This window comes from Antechinus flavipes, chromosome X, assembly GCF_016432865.1.
Source record: "Antechinus flavipes isolate AdamAnt ecotype Samford, QLD, Australia chromosome X, AdamAnt_v2, whole genome shotgun sequence".
NCBI classification, from domain to species: domain Eukaryota; kingdom Metazoa; phylum Chordata; class Mammalia; order Dasyuromorphia; family Dasyuridae; genus Antechinus; species Antechinus flavipes.
Window position 1 is genome coordinate 5,472,927 of NC_067404.1, and position 20,140 is coordinate 5,493,066.

At 36.8% G+C, this 20,140-nt stretch overlaps 1 protein-coding gene across 7 annotated transcripts in view; it reads left to right on the forward strand.

The window, feature by feature from the left end:
• Window positions 1-3,078: 3,078 nt before the first annotated feature.
• Window positions 3,079-20,140, forward strand: part of LOC127542975 (ubiquitin-conjugating enzyme E2 K-like) — a 42,370-nt gene continuing 25,308 nt past the window's right edge. For 3 of the 7 annotated variants that reach the window (XM_051968946.1, XM_051968947.1, XM_051968942.1), the window contains exons 1-2: window positions 3,079-3,211; window positions 4,978-5,070. The gene's annotated coding sequence lies outside the window, so the exon portion shown is untranslated. Of the gene's footprint in view, window positions 3,212-3,315; window positions 3,355-4,977; window positions 5,137-20,140 lie in introns of those variants that run through there. The other 4 variants (XM_051968943.1, XM_051968948.1, XM_051968945.1 and 1 more) reach the window with 4 other exon arrangements.

Genomic DNA, 20,140 nt, shown 5'->3' on the forward strand with positions numbered 1-20,140 from the left:
AATGCAAGACCCATTCCTATTAAAACACTAGAGACTTTAGGATTAAAAGATTGTTCCTTAAAAGAATAAGCAATATCTACCTAAAATCATCAGCAAGCATCATCAGTAATAAGCATAAACTTGAAGCCTTCCCAGTAAGATCAGTGTGAAGCAAGGACACAAGGATTATCACTATTATTCATTACAGAAATAGAAATGTTAGCTCCAACAATAAGAAAAGAAAAAGAAATGAAAGGAATTAGAATAGGCAATAAAGAAACAAAACTTATCACTTTGCAGATGATATGATAGTGTATTTTGAGAGCCCTAGAGAATCAAGTGAAAATTATTTGAAACAATTAAAAACTTGAGCAAAGTTGGGATACAGGATAAACACAGATCAATCATCAGCATTTCTTTATATGATCAACAAAGCCCAGCAGCAAAAAAAAAAAAAAATTAGAAAGATAAATTCCATTATGATAATTGTAAACAATAAAATATACTTAGGAATGTATCTGCCAAAACAAGAACTATCTGGACACAATCACACACCATTTTCCACACAAAGTCAGATCTAAATAAATGGAAAAATATGAATTGCTCATGTGTAGGATGAGTTGTAAAAATGACAATTCTGATAGGGCTAGGAAAAAATAACAAAAATCATCTGGAAGTATAAAAGATCAAGCAAGAATATCAAGGGAATTCATGAAAAACATTACAAAGGAAGGTGGATTAGCAAGATCAGTTCTCAAACTACATATATAAAGCAAGTTATATTGTAAAATTTTATTATGGAAGAGTATGGACTCTCTGGTACTAGCTAAGAAGTAGAATGGTGACTCAGTGAAATAAACTTGGTACACAAGATACAGTAATCAACAAAAATAACTTGGTATGTGATAAGTCCAATGACCCAGCATTTGGGATAAGAATTCACTATATAATAAATCTGTGGGATAGATGGGAAAACAATAGGCAGTTCCAGTGCTCTATATATTCTACCACCCAGCTGCCCATGGTTGTGCTACTATGTGCACATTTTGTCCTTCTGATGCTTATGTGAGTTTTTTAGATTGGGGAGTTTACTGAGAGGATATTTGCCAGAGCTTTTCAGGGTCTTGGGTGCTGAAGTGATAAAGAAAGAGTCCAGTGTAGACAGGAATTCTGACAAAGACATCAATTAAGACCAATAAGTGACTGTTAACATTAATGAGGTGAAGTTGGATAGGTTTTTTTTGGAAATAACTTTTCTCTTGGCACTTAAAAAAGAAACTTACCTCACATCCTTCTAGTCTTAGAACAATTAGAGAGATGAGGGTACAATAGTGAGATGGCAGTAAAAGAAGCAGCCCAATCCAATGACAAAACTGTTCCATTTGAAGTGGGGAAAATCTCAGTTCAGATTGTATCTTACTAGCCGTGGACATTTTTTGGCTATGTGACCTCAGACAACTCCCATTACTCTTCTGGGGTTCAGACTTTTTCTTCTGTAGCATAAAGGGATTGGACAAAGCAGAGTCTGAGCATTCTTTGAGCTGGAGATTTAAGCCTCTGGACTCATTTAGTGGTTTGAAATAAAGACTGGGTGAAGAGGGAACTGAGGCAATAAATAGATCACACACACATAAGATACTTGAAAGAGATGCTTTGGCATAGAGACTATGGCTCAGTGGCAAGATTAGTGAGATATGGAGTCAGAGGAGCTAGACTGGAATCCCAGCTCTACTATTGATACAAAGATATATCTCCCCGAGTCTTCCTCAGAGTCTCATTTTTGTACACTGCAAGGTTAATTTTTCTTTTGCACCATGTTTGGGCTTTCCTGATTTGACACTAGTAAAGTCTTGCCCCAAAATGGCTAGTTATTTAACAAATATCCTTATTAATTCACATTAACCCTTTTCTTATATATTTTTCCTCCGATTTTTCTTTGCTTGTAAGCTGAGTACATTAACGCTTTGATTGGAGCAAAACCTCTGGGCTTGATTGCTTGCTCATTGCCTTCTCACCTGCTGGTGAATCTCTGAGGTAATTGCCTCTCTCTCAACCAAGTATCAGAGCATGGTCACTGGTCTCTTGGGGTAAGGATAACCTGGGCGACAGTCTTTGAGCTCACCCTGGATCCTTCATCACCTATTGTCCGTCTTTATTGAGAGGGCTGAGTCGCCTAAGATCTCCATGATCTAGACAAGTTTCTGAGAGTACAAATTGCAGGCAGGGAAGGTATCAGTGGAGGGATTTCCTTTCTCTGGGAGTTCCTTACCTCCCTCAGGTGTCTAGGCTCTATCCCTGCAGTTGTCTGATTAAGCTACGTTCTTAGCTCCAGATGTTCCTGGCTAGATGTCTGGGCCCCCTCAGGTGCTCTGGATCCCCTGGATGATGCTCTGGAACCTGGAAGAATCCCCAGTCTTGTGCCTCAACTGTCCTTTACTAGAGAGGGAAGGTGGCCAGCAGCAATTGCCTCCAATTTCCTTCAACCCAGGCTAGGCCAGGGGCAGACATGTGTGCCTGCCAGGGTGCCCCCGTGTCCCTCCCGGCCCCTTCTCATCTTTGCGTCCTCTTGCCTGGGGAAAGGAGATTGTTAGCCGCCCCTCCCCCAGATCTCCGCCTCTGCTCTGGGGGTTGTACGGGATCCAAGTCCCATTCAGGGGTTGTGGCTGCTGCAGCAGCTACTGGGCGGTTCCCTCATGGTGAATCCAGGAGAGCCTTCTTTCGGACCCTCCACCTCCCAACCCTAGCCCCAGCAGCCTACTCTTGGGAACCTGGGATCCTGCTCAGCCCCGGACCCTCCTCCAAGTGGAAGATACACTGCGGCCCCCTCCCTTCGCCAGGCTGCCAGACTGCAACCGAGATAAAAGATTGAGGCGAGGGGGGTCCTAACTTCTCTGGGCCTGACGTCACCGAGCCCCCTCCCCTCTCTTCTCCCTCCTTCTTCTGCTCTGGCAGATTCAAGCCCTGCCCCTACTCTGACGTCATTGCGTCTGTCCCTCCACCCTAGACTTTGGTCCATCCTGGTTATTGGAGGGGAAAGGGCAGGGGGAGGGAGCGGAGGGGCAGGGGCTGGGGGTGCAAGAAGAGGAGGAGGAAGAAGAAGAGAAGGAGGAGGAGGAGGAGAAGGAGGAGTCTGGAGGGGAGGTTGCGTGCAGCTGGAGATCTGCCTGCCCCCAACCCCCTGCTTTTCCCCTCCCCCACTACGCCCCTCCCTCCGTCTCCAGGGATCCAGGAAGTAAGTCCCCCCTTCCTCCTTCTGCTGCTCCGAACCGCCCCCACACCCCTATTCTGTCCCCTCTTCATTCTTCTCCTGAATCTCCCCCAACCCAACCCGGCTTGTCTTAGTGCGCAAGGGGATATGTGCGGGCGTGGATGGGGGTAGGGAGGCGTATCACTACCTTTGTTTATGCCTGTGTTGTGTGTGCAGGTGGGATCGTGTGTGTCTGTGAATGTGCAGGTGTGTATACGTATGTGTGTGTGCGCGCACACGTGTGTACCTGTGTTTTTCTACTCCTGCCTGCCCAGGTTTTTGTCCGGGGGCCGGGGCTTGGGTGGTCGTTGCTTGGGGAGGGGTGCAATGGAGGCCAGCCGGGAGAAGCCTTTGGGGACACTCCCTCCCTCCCTTCCCCTCCCCAGGTGGATGTTTCTATCTCCGCCCTTCCTTCTCCCCTCCCCCCCTTGCTCTGGTCCTTTACTTGGTTTGGGGCTAAGGATGGAGGAGACCATCCGGGAACTCTTCCCTGTCCCCGCCCCCATTTTGTTTGGTGTCATTTAATGGAATGGTGCATTTAATTTTTATTCTGGTTTAAACCAGTACCTGCTCAGTGGGGCGTTTCCATGTATCTTATTCTGGAACCCATGGAGGGAACTGCCCCTGAACCTGCGATCTCTGGGATTTATAACTGAGAGGAGAGAATTGTGTTAATGTGCACTTCTCTCATTAGGAGGGATCAGTTGCATTTTGTCGTGGGGTTCTTAATTGCTTGGATTTCTTACTCTGAAAATTTCCTCTTCATATGCTTTCACCTACTGAGGAATGGCTCTTAATCTTGTAAACTGGAATCCCTGCCTTCTATATCTTGCATAAGTAACATCCTTAGAACACTTGGCTGCAAACATGGTTTTTTTTCCCCCCATTTAATTGTTATCATTCTCTTTTTAACTGTATTTTATCTTTGTGCAAAAGCATTTTTTCATAGAAGCCAAATTGTCCATTTTATTTACTGTGATCCCCATGATTTCATCCCCTGTCCATACATTTGAAAAGTAATTTCCTTCTTACTTTTCTGATTTGCTATTGATTCTTCTTTTCCATTTAATACATGTATCTCTTGGTAGTTTTCTTTGATAGGTGATATGAAGTGTTGATGTGCTATCAGATTTCTGTCAAATAGCTTTTCACTTATCCTCAAATAGTGTACCCGCCACCCACTGCTATGTTTAGATGAATTAAACACTGTTCTTTTATTTATTTCCTTCTGTACATAGCTTACATTATCTTTTCCATTGATCACCTTTCGATTTTTTAACAATTTCCAGTTCTCTTCTGGGCATCCAGGTGTCCCACTGGACCGGAAATCAGGAAGACTCATTTTCCTCAAATTAAATCTATGTGCCCCTGGACAAGTCACATAACCCTGTTTGCCTCAGTTCCTCATCTGTCAAATGAACTAAAGAAGGAAATGGCAAACCACTCCAGTATTTTTGCAAAGAAAATCCAAGATGGAGTCAGGAAAAGTCAGACAGGACTAAATAACAAATAAACAGTTTTCATAATCACTGATTTGTTGTATAATTTCAGATCTGCTACTGATAATCACTAACTCAAACCCTTTTGTTTCTTCCTTCCCCTCTCCATTATAACCATTGAGATTCTTGACATTTTTTTTAAAATGTTATTGATGTTTTCTCTTTCTTACATCAATAGGGTATATCATGTATCCCTTCTTCTTCCCATCCTTTAGAGCCATGCCATGTGACAAATAGTATTTCTTGTTTTAGAGAGGAAAAGAAAAGGAAGCACAACTGACAGATGCATTCAGGAAAAAGGTGTGCAGTGTGTAACTCCTGTGGACCCCTCACCTCCTAGACGCGGTAGGGTGATGGTGTCTTCTCATGCTTCCTTCTAAGTCCCACTTGATCTTTAACGTTTTGTTACAGGTATTTTTATTTTTTTTGCTCTGTCATTTTCATTTAAATTGTCATAATTACCCTGTATGTCTATATGTGTGTGTGTATATATATATAATTTTCTTGCCTCTGCTTCATTCACTTTGCTTCATTTCACATCTCTGTACTCTGTACTTCTCTGTACTCAACCCATTTGTCATTACTTACGACTCCTTAGTGGTATTCCATGATTCATATTCCATTACTTGTTTAATCATTCTCCAGGTGATGAGCATCTACTTTGTTTCTAATTAATAGCTGTCAGAAAAAATGTTGTTATAAATATTTTGATATGTAGGATTTTGTTTTTTAAATTTGATTGCTTTCTTTGAGTGTAGTGAAAACTTTGTATTAAAAGCTTTGGATATGCTTGTATAATTCCAAATTACTTTCCAAAATGGATGTGTCATTTCACAGTTCTACCAACCATTTATCAATGTGTCCATATTCCCATACCCTTATGGAGGTATCAAAACCAGATTTGTGCTATAAAAGGAATTTGATAGGACTCCTTTAACTGTTTTTTTAAAGAATGCTTTATAGAGCTTTGAGATGAAATGTTTTGTCAATGTTTAATAGAATTAACTTTCAAATCCATTTGATCTGGGACTTTTTTCTTAGGAAGCTCATTTATACCTTGTTCAATTTCTATTTTTTAGATAGGGTTCTTTAAGTTTTCTGTTTTGTCTTCTATCATTGTGGGGATACATAAGTATTCATTCATTTCATGTAGATTGTCACTTTTGCTGGCATATGATTGGGCAAAGTAACTCCTCAGCATTGCTTTAATTTCATATTCATTGGTTATGCGTTTACCTTTTCATTTTTCAGACTGGTAATTTGGTTTTCTTCTTTGTTTCTGTTAATTAAATTAACTAGTAGTTAATCTAACTTGTTAGTATTTTCATCAAACCAACACCTATTTTTAATTTGATTTAAAAAAAATGTTCTTAATCTCATGTTTTATTTTCAGGATTTCCATCTTAACATTGTAGTCACTAAATCTATAGGTAACCTAGACATAAGTGCATATTTTTATTACTTTGGTTTAGCTGTGAGGATTAAATTTTCCTAAAGAAGAAAGCTTAATCCTACAATCAAAAATAAACCATCAACACTACCTGATTAAAAGGAAATTCCTTTTTACTCCACCACCTATTCCTACCATTGGTATTTCATCTACATGGTTATTTTCTCAAGTCCTGTGATTTCTGTAGTGTGGGGCACTCCAGTTTGGAGAGGCCTGATGCTCATAGCAACCAGCCAGCAATTGGGGAGTTTACTGGGATACAGTAGGGTGAAATGATTTGCTGATGGTCACATGGTCAAACAAGTAGGAAGCACATGAACCCAGATCTTCCTGGCTCCAAGACTGGTCCTCTGCTGTCTACCTCAGACGCCATCCCATTCTTGTATGAATGCAACCTTAATTCCCCTGGGTAAGGCAGTTATGGCATGGAGCATTGGACAGACACAAGTACACACACACACACACACACACACACACACACAATTTCTGAGTGATCACATCCCTATGCCTTCTAGGAGACCTCACTCTCCTGATCTGCCATGAAGCTGAGGACTTGGTCCCTGTGTCCTCTGAAAACCAGTTTCTGATGAGTTTGCCCTGTCTCAAAAGAAGGACATGGACAATGACATTTGGTCAGCAGCTCCCCCTTATAGTGAAGGATACAGATACCTTTAAAGACCTTTCATGTCTCTGAGCTCAGCTCTGGGTAATATGGGAACTTCAGCATCTGGCAATCCACTCTCAACAGCACTATCAGTAATCCTGACAAGCATACAGGCTCACAAGGCTCACAACTCTAGAAGTTTAATTGAAAAATAATGAATAAATGAATGAAAAGCATTGGTTAAGTGTTTACTATGTACTAAGAGCCATGATTCCAAGTGCCATAAAAATAGATAAACAGAGTCTGTTCTCAAGGAGCTCCTACTTTAACTGTGGAGGACAATGCTGATGGAAAGGGTCACGTTGAAGGTAGATGGAAAAGCCAGAGCAATCAAATGACAAAGACTAGGATTCCCTAGAGTATGTTAGGGGACCTAGCTTGCAGAGTTAGGAGTCTGGAGGGGACTTTCCCCTATCGCCACCATAGAGAAGGACTTTTCCCTTCAAGTAGTGATAAAGGTCATAAAGGAACATCGATTCAGGACTTCCTCCAGCTGAGCTGGGGCATGGGAGCCCTGACAAAACAGCTGAAGGGTGGCACTCTGCTGGATCCAAGCTTACATACAGTTTATACAAATACACAAGTACCAGCATTGAACAATTTCTTCCTCCTCATTGGCCACCCCAATACCCATTGCTTTTACCCTGGATAGTGTCCATGCTTTACAGTAAGGGTGTAGGTAGGGTCTGGAAGGTGAGGGTTATGTGTTGCTTCCCAACTCTGGCTCTTCCATCCAAAGGCTGTTTCAGTGGAGTGAAGCTTCCCTTCAGCAATAACACAAAATCAAAGAATAAAAAAATATCTATAGCTATAAGAAAGAATGTTCTAAATCAGTAAATTTTAGAGAGTTGCAAATGAAAATCACTGAGGTATCACCTCACATCTTTCAAAAATAATGATAATGGCTACCTTGTTCCCCAGGACTCTTGATGGGAAAATGTTGTCCATAACAATGAGCACTAATGAATTCTGAATGGACATTGAAGTATACTATTTTTCATTTTATTTTTCTTGATTCTTTGATATGGCTTATATGGAAATAGGTTCGTTATGATTTCACATTTCTGACTGATATGATATTGCTTGCTTCTCAGTAGGTGAAGAAGGGGCTAGAAAGCAAGAGATAATTTTGAATTCAAAATTTTAAATGAAAGAATGTTAATAATAAATAGTAGTTTTATTTTTAATTAGTTCATTTTAAAAAAAAAAGGAGAGGGTGGGAAATGACCAGACTAGAAACTCTCCAGGGATTTTGACTTTGCCAGGGATTGCCATCTAGTTTTACCTTCAAGAGAAATTGTGTGGCTTCCATTGTGGCTTCCATTGGATTTGTCCTGTTAGAGCCTGTGTGTGCTACGAGAAGAGAAGGCCAGAGTAGGGGAGCTCACCAGCTTTTGTCTGGCTGTAGGAAAAGAGAAGGAATCTGGCCTGGGCTGAGTGCAGCCAAAAGTGTTTGGAATCAGGACTGGGTCCATGCCCTTCCTCCCCTCTGCAGTGGTTCAGATGGTTGTTTCAGAGCAGGTCTTCCATATCTTTTCAGGCCCCTTCCCCTTAGCTTTTCTTTTTTATTGTAGCAAGATTATTTATTTTTAACACACATTGGTTCATGAATCATGTTGGGATAGAAAAATCAGAGCAAAAGGGAAAACCATGGGAGAGATTAAAACAAACAAACAAACAAAAAAGAAGTGAACATAGCATGTGTTGATTTACATTCAGTCTCCTTAGTTCATTTTCTGGATGCAGATGGCATTTTTGCTCCAAAGTCTATTGAGATTCTTTTGGATCACTGAACCACTGAGAAGAACTAAGTCCTTCATAGTTGATCATCACCAAGTCTTGTTACTGTGTACAGTGTATTCCTAGTTCTGCTTGTTTCACTAAGCATCAGTTCATGTAAATCTTTCCAGACCTTTCTATAATCAACTTGTTCATCATTTTTTTATTAAAGCTTTTTATCATCAAAACATATGTATGGAAAATTTTTTAACATTAACCCTTGTGTTTCAATTTTATCTTTCCTCGCCCCACCCCTTTACTTAGATGGCAAGTAATCCAATTATATGTTAAACATGGTAAAAATATATGTTAAATCCAATATATGAATACATTTTTATACAATTATCTTGCTGCACAAGAAAAACAAATCAAAGAGAGAAAAAAATGAGAAAAAACAAAATGCAAGCAAACAACAACAAAAAGAATGAAAATGCTATGTTTTGATCCACACTCACTGGGTATAGATAGCACTCTTCATCACAAGATCACTGGAACTGGCCTAAATCATCTCATTGTTGAAAAGAGCCACATCCATCAGGATTGGTCATCATATAATCTTGTTACTGTGCACAATGCTCTCCTGGATCTACTGACTTCACTCAGCATCAGTTCATGTAAGTCTCTCCAGGACTCTCAGAAATGATCCTGTTGGTCATTTCTTTCTTTTTTTTTTATGTTGGTCATTTCTTATGGAACAATAATATTCTATAACATTTATATACCACAATTTATTCAGCCATTCTCCAATTGATGGACATCCATTCAGTTTCCAGTTTCTTGCTACTACAAAGAGGGCTTCCACAAATATTTTTGCACATGTGGGTCCCTTTCCCTCCTTTAAGATCTCTTTGAGATATAAAACCAGTAGTAACACTGCTGGATCAAAGGGTATGCTGTTTGACAGCCCTTTGGGCATAGTTCCAAATTACTCTCCAGAATGGTTGTATCACTTCACAATTCTATCAACAATGTATTAGTGTACCAATTCTCCCATATTCCTTCCAACATTCATCATTATCTTTTCCCGTCATCTTAGCCAATCTGAGAGGTGTGTTGTGGTACCTCAGAGTTGTCTTAATTTGCATTTTTTCTTATCAATTGTGATGTAGAACACCTTTTCATAGGACTAGAAATGAATTTAATTTCTTCATCTGAAAATTGCCTATTCATATCCTTTGACCATTTATCAATTAGAGAATGGCTTGAATTCTTATAAATTTCAGTCAATTCTCTCTATATTTTAGAAATGAGGCCTTTGTCAGAATCTTTGAATGTAAAATTTTTATCCAGTTTATTACTTCCCTTCTAATCTTGTGTACATTAGTTTTGTTTGTATGAAAAAAAATTTAACTTAATATAATCTAAAGTAATTACTTTGTGTACAATAATGGACTCCAGTTCTTTGGCTACAAATTCCTTCCTTCTGCAGATCTGAGAGGTAAACTATCCTATGTTCTTCTAATTTGCTTATAATATCACGCTTTATGTCAAATCATGAACCCACTTTGACCTTATCTTGGAATATGGTGTTAAGTATGGGTCAATGCCTAATTTCTGCCATATTAGTTTCCAATATTCCCAGCAGTTTTTGTCAAATGGTGAGGATAAAAACTCACTGGGGTCTTTGGGTTTGTCAAACACCAAATTACTATAGTCATTGACTATTTTGTCCTGTGAACCTAACTTATTCCACTGATCAACTACTCTATTTTTTAGCTAGTACCAAATAGTTTTAATGACTACTGCTTTGTAATATAGTTTTAGATCCAGCATACCTAGGCACACCTTGTGAAGAAAAACACTTCATTGGCACTGTTTTTATTAATTCTCTTGAAATCCTTGACCTTTGTTCTTCCAGATGAACTTTGTTATCATTTTTTTAGCTCTAAAATAATTTCTTGGAAGTTTGATTGATATGGCACTGAATAATTAGATTAATTTAGGTAGTACTATCATTTTTATAATATTTACTCTGTCTTCCTATGAGTACTTGATATTTTTCCAATTGATTAGATTTTACTTTGTGTGGAAAGTGTTTTGTAGTTGTGTTCATATAGTTCCTAATTTTGTCTTGATAGGTAGACTCCCAAATATTTTTTATTCTCAACAGTTAATTTTAAATTAAATTTCTTTTTGTGTCTCTTGCTGTAAGATTTTGTTGGTAATACATAAAAATGCTGATAGTTTATGAGTATTTATTTTGTATCCTGCAACTTAGCTAAAGTTATGAATTGTTCCTAGTAGTTTTTTAGTTTATTTTCTAGGATTCTCTAAGTGTACCATAATATCATCTGCGAAGAGTGATAAGTTGGTTTCCTCATTACCTACTCTAATTCCTTTAATTTCTTTTTCATCCCTTATTGCTGAAGCTAGCATTTCTAATACAATATTGAATGGTGATAATGGGCAGCCTTGTTTCACCCCTGATTGATTGTATTGGGAATGATTTTAATTTGTCCCTACTACATATGATGTTTGCTGATGGTTTTAAATAGATGCTATTGAATATTTTAATGGAAATTCCATTTATTCCTATACTCTCTAGAGTTTTTAATAGGAATGGGTCTTGGATTTTATCAAATGCTTTTTCTATATCTATTGAGATAATCATGTGATTTTTATTAGTTTGCTTATTGATATAGTCAATTATGCTGATAGTTTTCCTAATATTGAACCAGTCCTCTATTCCTGGTATAAATCCTACTTGGTCATGTTGTATTATCCTGCGGATGATTATCTGTAATCTCTTTGCTAATATTTTATTTAAGATTTTTGCTTCAATATTCATTAAGGAAATTGGTGTATAATTTTCTTTCTCTGTTTTCAACCTACTTGGTTTAGGTATCAGTACCATGTCTGTGTCATAAAAGGAATTTTGTAGGACTCCTTCATTCTTTATTTTTTCAAATAGTTTATATAGTATTGGGGTTAATTGTTCTTTAAATGTTTGGTAGAATTCACACATTAATCCATCTGGTCCTGGAGATTTTTTCTTAGGGAGTTGATTAATAGTTTATTCTAATTCTTTTTCTAAAATGCAACTATTTAAGTAATTCATTTCCCCTTCTTTTAATCTGGGCAATCTATATTTTTGTAGGTATTCCTCCATTTCACTTAGGTTGTCAAATTTACTGGCATAAATTTGGGCAAAGTCACTCCTAATAATTGCTCTAGTTTCCTTGTCATTGGTGGATAGTTTTCCCTTTTCATTTTTGAGACTAATAATTTGATTTTCCTCTTTCCTTCTTCTAATCATAATAAAGGTTTGTCTATTTTGTTGGTTTTTTTTTTTCATAAAACCAGCTCTTGGTTTTACTTATTAATTCAAAAAAAATTTTTTTAGTTTCAATTTTATTGATATCTCCTTTTATTTTTAGAATTTCAAGTTTGATACTTTATTGGGGTTTTTAAATTTGTTCTTTTTCTACCTTTTTAGTTGCAAGCCCAATTTATTGACCTTCTCTTTGTCTATTTTATGCAAGTAAGCATCTAGAGATATAAAATTTCCCCTTATTACTGCTTTGGTTGCATCCCACAAATTTTGGGTTGTTGTCTCATTATTGTCATTCTCTTGGATGAAATTATTGATTGTGTCTATGATTTGCTGTTTCATTCTTTAGGATGAGATTACTTAGTTTCCAATTTCTTTTTGGTCTATTTCCCTCTGACTCTTTATTGAATGTAATTTTTATTGCATTGTGATTTGAAAAAATTGCATTTACTATTTCTGTCTTTCTGTATTTTATTTTGAGGTCTTTATGTCCTAATATATGGTCAGTTTTTGTATAGGTTCCATGAACTGCCGAGAAGAAAGTATGCTCCTGTCTGTCTCCATTCAGTTTTCTCCAAAGAACTATCATATTTAGTTGTTCTAGTATTCTATTTACCTCTTTGATGCTTTTCTTATTTATTTTGTGGTTTGATTTATCTAGTTCTGAGAGAGCAATTTTGAGATCTCCCACTATTATAGTTTTGCTGTCTATTCCTTCTTGCAACTCTTAACTTCTCCTTTAGGAAGTTAGATGCTATCCCATTTGGTGCGTACATGTTTAATATTGATACTGCTTCATTATCTTTGGTACCCTTTAGCAAGATATAATTTCCTTATCTCTTTTAATTAGATCAATTTTTGCTTTTGCTTGATCTGAGATTAGGATGGCTACCCCTGCTTTTTTCAGTTTACCTGAAGCATAATAGATTCTGCTCTAGCTTTTTACCTATATTCTGTATATATTGCTTTGCTTTAAATGTTTTTCTTGTAAACAACATGTTGTAGGATTCTGGCTTTTCATCCAGTCTGCTATCTGCTTATGTTTCATGGAAGAGTTTACCCCATTCACATTTACTGTTAAAACTACTAAGTCTGTATCTGCTGCCATCTTATTATCCCCAAATTGTACTTTTCTCTTCCCTTTTCCCCTTTCCTCTTCCACTTTTCTATAAGATGAGAGATGTTTCTTAGTGAAACCAAATATATCTAATATCCATTTTTAGGGCCAAAACTCATCAGAGTTAAGATTCACACAATATTCATCACCCTCTCTTCTTTCCCTCAACTATAATATGTCTTCTTTGTCTCTTCCTGAGATGTAATTTCCCTCATTTTACCTCCATTCCCCCCCCCCCTTTTTTTGTTAAATCCCCTCCACCTCTAGTTTTTTTTATATATCATAACAGTAAAATCAAGTTATACATGTACTCTCTATGTATACCCCATAATAGAAATATAGTTCTCAAGAGTTCTTTTTACATTTTTATGCTTCTCTTGAGTCATTTGGAGTTCAAAATTTTTGTTTAGCTCTGTTCTTTTCATCAGAAATGAGTGGAATTCACCTGTTTCGTTGAATGTCCATCTTCCCTGAAAGAAAATGCTCAGTGTAGTGGGGGAGTTTATTCTTGGCTGCATTCCAAGATCCTTCCCTTTTTGGAATATTAGATTCCAGGCCCTTCGATCCTTTAAAGTGGAAGCTGGTATGTCCTGATAATCCTTATTGGGGCTCCTTGGTATTTGAATTGTTTCTTTCTGGCTGCTTGCAGTATTTTTTCCTTGGTCTGATTTAGCCACGATATTCCTTGGGGTTTTAATTTTGGGGTCTCTTTCAGGAGGCATTTGGTGAATTCTTTTAATGGTCATGTTATCTTCTCTTTCTATGAAAGATAGTGTTTTTAATTATCATGTATTTCAGGGAGTCAATAATCCTTAGATTATCACTTCTAGCTCTATTTTCCAGGTTGGTTGTTTTCCCAGTTAGCTATTTTACATTTTTTTCTATTTTTCCATTTTTGGGGGGGGGTTTGCTTGAATGATTCTTCTCTTATTGAGTCATTCATTTCCATTTGTTCAATTCTGAATTTTAGTGAGTTATTTTTATTTACTTTTTTACTTCTTTTTTATTTGCCCAGTTGAATTTTTATTTTTTTTTAATTTTTATTTAATAATTACTTTATATTGACAGAATCCATGCCAGGGTAATTTTTTTTTTACAACATTATCCCTTGCACTCATTTCTGTTCCGATTTTTTTCCCCTCCCTCCCTCTACCCCCTCCCCTAGATGGCAAGCAGTCCTTTATATGTTGGATATGTTGCAGTATATCCTAGATACAATATATGTTTGCAGAACCGAACAGTTCTCTTGTTGCATAGGGAGAATTGGATTCAGAAGGTAGAAATAACCCGGGAAGAAAAACAAAAATGCAGATAGTTCACATTCGTTTCCCAGTGTTCTTTCTTTGGGTGTAGCTGCTTTTGTCCGTCATTTATCAATTGAAAATCAGTTAGGTCTCTTTGTCAAAGAAATCCACTCCCATCAAAATATGTCCTCATACAATATCGTTGTCAAAGTGTATAATGATCTCCTGGTTCTGCTCATTTCACTTAGCATCAGTTCATGTAAGTCTGGCCAGTGCTCTCTGTATTCATCCTGCTGGTCATTTCTTATAGAACAATAATATTCCATAACATTCATATACCACAATTTACCCAGCCATTCTCCAATTGATGGGCATCCATTCATTTTCCAGTTTCTAGCCACTACAAACAGGGCTGCCACAAACATTTTGGCACATACAGGTCCCTTTCCCTTCTTTAGTATTTCTTTGGGATATAAGCCCAATAGAAACACTGCTGGATCAAAGGGTATGCACAATTTGATAATTTTTTGGACATAATTCCAGATTGCTCTCCAGAATGGTTGGATTCGTTCACAACTCCACCAACAATGCATTAGTGTCCCAGTTTTCCCGCATCCTCTCCAACATTCATCATTATTTTTTCCTGTCATCTTAGCCAATCTGACAGGTTTGTAGTGGTATCTCAGAGTTGTCTTAATTTGCATTTCTCTGATCAATAATGATTTGGAACACTCTTTCATATGAGTGATAATAGTTTCAATTTCATCCTCTGAAAATTGTCTGTTCATATCCTTTGACCATTTATCAATTGGAGAATGGCTTGATTTCTTATAAATTTGAGTCAGTTCTCTATATATTTTGGAAATGAGGCCTTTATCAGACCTTTAACTGTGAAGATGTTTTCCCAGTTTGTTGCTTCCCTTCTAATCTTGTTTGCATTAGTTTTGTTTGTACAAAGGCTTTTTAATTTGATGTAATCAAAATTTTCTATTTTGTGATCAGTAATGGTCTCTAGTTCATCTTTGGTCACAAATTTCTTTCTCCTCCACAAGTCTGAGAGATAAACTATCCTATGTTCCTCTAATTTATTTATAATCTCGTTCTTTATGCCTAGGTCATGGACCCATTTCGATCTTATCTTGGTATATGGTGTTAAGTGTGGGTCCGTGCCTAATTTGAATTTTTAAATGAGTTGTTTTGTTCTATGGAATTTTTGTTCCATTTCACAAATTCTGTTTTTGTGTGAGTTTGCTTTTTTCCATTTTATCAAATTTATCTTTTAATGTGTTATATGCTTTTTCCATTTCATTAAGTCTGTTTTGTAGTGAATTTTCTTTAGATAGTTTCTGTGTTGCCTTTTCCAAACCCTCTTGTAAATTTTTCATTTCCTTTCCCCATTTTTCTTTTAGCTCTCTTTTAAGATACTTTTAAATTTCTTCTAGGAGAGCCTTGTGTGATGGCAACCAGATTATATCACTGTTTGGGGCTTCATCTGAAGGTGATCTGCTTTTAGTCTCTTTAGGGTTTGAAATCTGTTCTTCTCTGTCACCATAAAAGCTGGCTATCATCAGAGTCCTCTTTACTTTTTTACTCATTTTTAAAAGGAGTTAAAATCTGCTTTTAGGGTGATGGAGGCCTTCCAAGCAGCAGCAGCTGTACTAGGTCAGTGCTGATTCTCTCCCAGTGCTGCATGGGCATGGCCAGGTCCCCTAAGATTCTGGTGTTTTGGGTTTTATTATAGATCTTTTATGTTTGTGTTGGATGTTTTATAACTTCTCTGCTGATCTACTGGCTTGCAACTAGGGCAGAGTGGCCAACACTGCTATAGATTTCTGTAGATTCCTCCCCATAGATTCTCTGCCATGCGGAGTCTGCACTGACCCAGGACTCTGAGCTGTCTACGCTGGCGTTTGTACTCAGCTGATTGTGCTGGTTGCCTCCCTTCCATTTTCAATTGAAACAGACCTTTTTTGATAATCTTTGAAATTATCTTCTGCTGATAATTTGTTGTACTTGCAATATTTGTGGGTTCTGCCAGTCCAGAGCTAATTCAGAGGCTGGAGGGTTATGAAGAAGGTCAGAGAGAAACGTGTTGTCTCTGCCATCTTGGCTCAATCCCCAGAAGTCTCTTTTCCTGTTTCTTTTTTTTTTCCAAATAATTTGTGTAGAATTGGAATTAATGGCTCATTAAATGTTTGGTAGAATTTACATGTAAATCCATCTGGCCCTGAAAATTTTTTCTTAGAGAGTTGATTAATAGCTTGTTGTGTTTCTTTTCATAAAATGGGACTATTTAAAATTTCTTTTCTGTTAGTCTGGGCAATCTATATTTTTGTAGGTATTCCTTCATTTCACTTAGGTTATCAAATTTATTGGCATAATGTTGGGCAAAGTAACTCCTAATAATTGCTCTAATTTCTTCTTCATTGGTGGAAAGTTCTCCCTTTTCATTTTTGAGACTATCAATTTGATTTTCTTCTTTCCTTTTTCTAATCAAATTAATTAAAGATTTATCTATTTTGTTGGTTTTTTTCTTAAAACCAACTCTTAGTTTGTTTTCTTACTTTGACTTTTACTAATCCTACTTTTTTCAAAATTTAAAATTTGATATTTAATTATGGGTTTTTAATTTATTCTTTTTTTCTAACTTTTTTAGTTGCAAGCCCGATTCATTTATCTTTTCTTTCTCTATTTTATGCAAGTAAGCATCTACAGATATAAAATTTTCCATAATAACTGCTTTTCCTGCATCCTGCAAATTTTGGTATTTTTTCTCATTGTCATTCTCTTAGATGAAATTATTGATTGTGTCTATGATTTGTTATTTGATCCACTCCTTCTTTAGGTTTAGATTATTTAGTTTCCAATTAATATTTGGTCTGTTTCCCACTGGCCTTTTATTACATGTAATTTTTATTGCATCATGATCTCAAAAAAATATATTTACTATTTCTGCCTTTCTGCATTTGATTTTGAGTTTTTTATGCCCTAACACATTGTAAGTTTTTGTATAGGGTCTATGTACTGCCTAGAAAAAAGTATATTCCTGTCTCCCATTCAATTTTCTCCAAAGGTCTATCATCCCTAATTTTTCTTTTTTTTTTTTTAATTTTTTTTATTATAGCTTTTTTATATACAAAACATATGCATGGGTAATTTTTCAGCATTGACCCTTACAAAACCTTCTAGTTCCAACTTTTCCCCTCCTTTCCCCTTCCCCCTCCCCTAGATGGCAGGTAGTCCCATACATGTTAACTATGTTAAAGTATATGTTAAATATAGTATATGTGTTCATATTTATACAATTGTCTTGTTGCACAGGAAAGATCAGATTTAGAAAGAAGGTAAAAATTACCTGAGAAGAAAAAAACAGAAATGCAAGCAAACATTAACAGAAAGAGTGGAAATGTAATGTTGTGGTCCATACTCATTTCCCAGTGTTCTTTCTCTGGGTGTAGCTGGTTCTGTTCATTACAGATCAATTGAAACTAATTTGGATCCTCTCATTGTTGAAGAGAGCCATGTCCACCAGAATTGATCATCATGTAGTATTGTTGTTGAAGTGTATTGAAGTGTATAATGATCTCTTGGTTCTGCTCATTTCACTTAGCATCAGTTCATGTAAGTCTCTCCAAGCCTCTCTGTATTCATCCTGCTGGTCATTTCTTACAGAACAATAATATTCCATAACATTTATATACCACAATTTACTCAACCATTCTCCAATTGATGGGCATCTCTTCAATTTCCAGTTTCTAGCCACTACAAACAGGGCTGTTACACACATTTTTGCACATACCATCCCTAATTTTTTAGAATTCTATTTACCTTCTTAACTTCTTTCTTATTTATTTTGTGGTTTGATTTATCTAGTTCTGAGAGAAGATTGAGTCATTAACTTACATTTGCTAAATTCTAATTTTTAGTGAATTATTCTCTTCAGTTAGCTTTTTTAAAATCTCTTTTTGCTGATCAATTGAAGTGTCTTGTTCATTGCATTTTTTTTCCATTTCACAAAGTCTCTTTTTCAGTGAATTGATTTTTTATCTTGTTAGGCATTATTTGCCTTTTCCATTTCATCAAATCTATTTTTTAAAGGAATTCTCTCCAGATAATTTCTGTTTTTCCTTCTTTATACCCTCTTGCAAAGATATTTTCTTTCCCCATTTTTCTTCTAACTCTCTTATAAGATCCTTTTTGAATTCTTCCAAGAGAGCCTTGTGAAATGGGGACCAACTCATATCACCCTTGGGGCTTCATCTGGAATTGATTTGCCTTTAGCATATTCAGGATGTGAGTTCTATTCTTCTCTTTCTCTATAAATTTGTATACAATCAGAGTTCTTTTTGCTTTTTGCTCATTTTTTTAAGGTTGAGGTCTGCTTGTTCTTAAGTCAAAGGGGTGAGCAACTTTATTTTGTTTTGGGGCAGTTCTGCTGACTGACTTCTGGTACTGGGTAAGTGCATCCACATCTCACATTCTTCCTGGACTCAGTGACTCACAATTTGCTTTTTATTTTTGCTTTTGGGTGTCTCATAGCAAATCTGCTGAATCATCGGCTTGCAACTTAGCCTAAGAGCCTCACAATAGATTCTCCAGTGCTGGGTGCCATTGCTCCCTCTCTCCCTACCCCGAATTTCTTCCCTTGGGCTCCCCATGCTGAATCTGGGCTTGGCAGCCTTTCCTTTTGTCTTATTGAAACAGACCTTTTCTGAAGTTCTTCCAAAGTATCTTTGTAGGGAAATTTGTTGTACTCCAAATATTTGTGGATTCTTTCACTCCAAAACCAGTTCAGAACTTAATGTGCTGTTAATTTGAGAGTAAATTCAGAGGAGGTCAGATAGATACTTGGCTGCTCTCTGCCATCATGACTCCATTCTCTGTTCATCATTTTTATAGAAGAACAATTTTCCATTGTACCACAGCTTGTTCAGCCATTCCCCAGATGAAAGGCACCTACTCATTTTTCAATTCTTTGCTACCACAAAAAAGAGCTGCTACAAACATTTTTGCATATATGGGTCCTTTCCCCTCTTTTATGATTTCCTTCAGATACAGACCCAATAATGGCACTGCTGGGTCAAAAAGTATGCACAATTTTATAGCCATTGGGGCATAGTTCCAGAATGTTCTCTAAAATGGTTGGACCATTTCACAATTCCACCAACAATGCATGGGTGCTAGTTTTCCCACATCCCCTCCAACATCTATCATCATCTTTTCCTATCATCTTAGCCAATCTGAGAAATTTGAAGGACTATCTCAGAGTTGTTTTAATTTGCATTTCTCTAATCAATAGTGATTTAGAGCATTTTTTCATATATCTATTAAATGACTTTAATTCATATTGTTCATATCCTTTGACTATCAATTGGGGAATGAGTTGTATTCTTATAAATTTAATACAACTCTTTATATATTTTAGAAATAAGACCTTTATCAGAAATACTGGCTTTAAAGATGTTTTCCCAACTTTTTTCTCCCCTTTTATCTTGTTTCTATTTGTTTTGTTTGTGAAAAAAACTTTTTAATGTAATCAAGTTTGTCTATTTTGCCTTTCATGATACTCTCTAGTTCTTTTTGGTCATAAACTCCACTCTTCTCCAAAGATCTGATAGGTAAATTATCCTTTGTTCTCCTAATTTGTTTATGGTATTACACTTTATGGCCAAGTCATGTATCCATTTTGATTTTATTTATTTTGGTACAGGGTGTGAGAGGTATATTTGTGCCATGCTTCTGACATATTATTTTTCAATTTTCCCAGAATTTTTTTTTTTGCCAAATAGTGAGTAGTTATTCCAGAAGCTGGAGTTTGGGTTTTTTTCAAATACTAGATTGCTATAGGCCTTAATTATTGTGTCATCTGTGTAATCTGATCCACTGATCC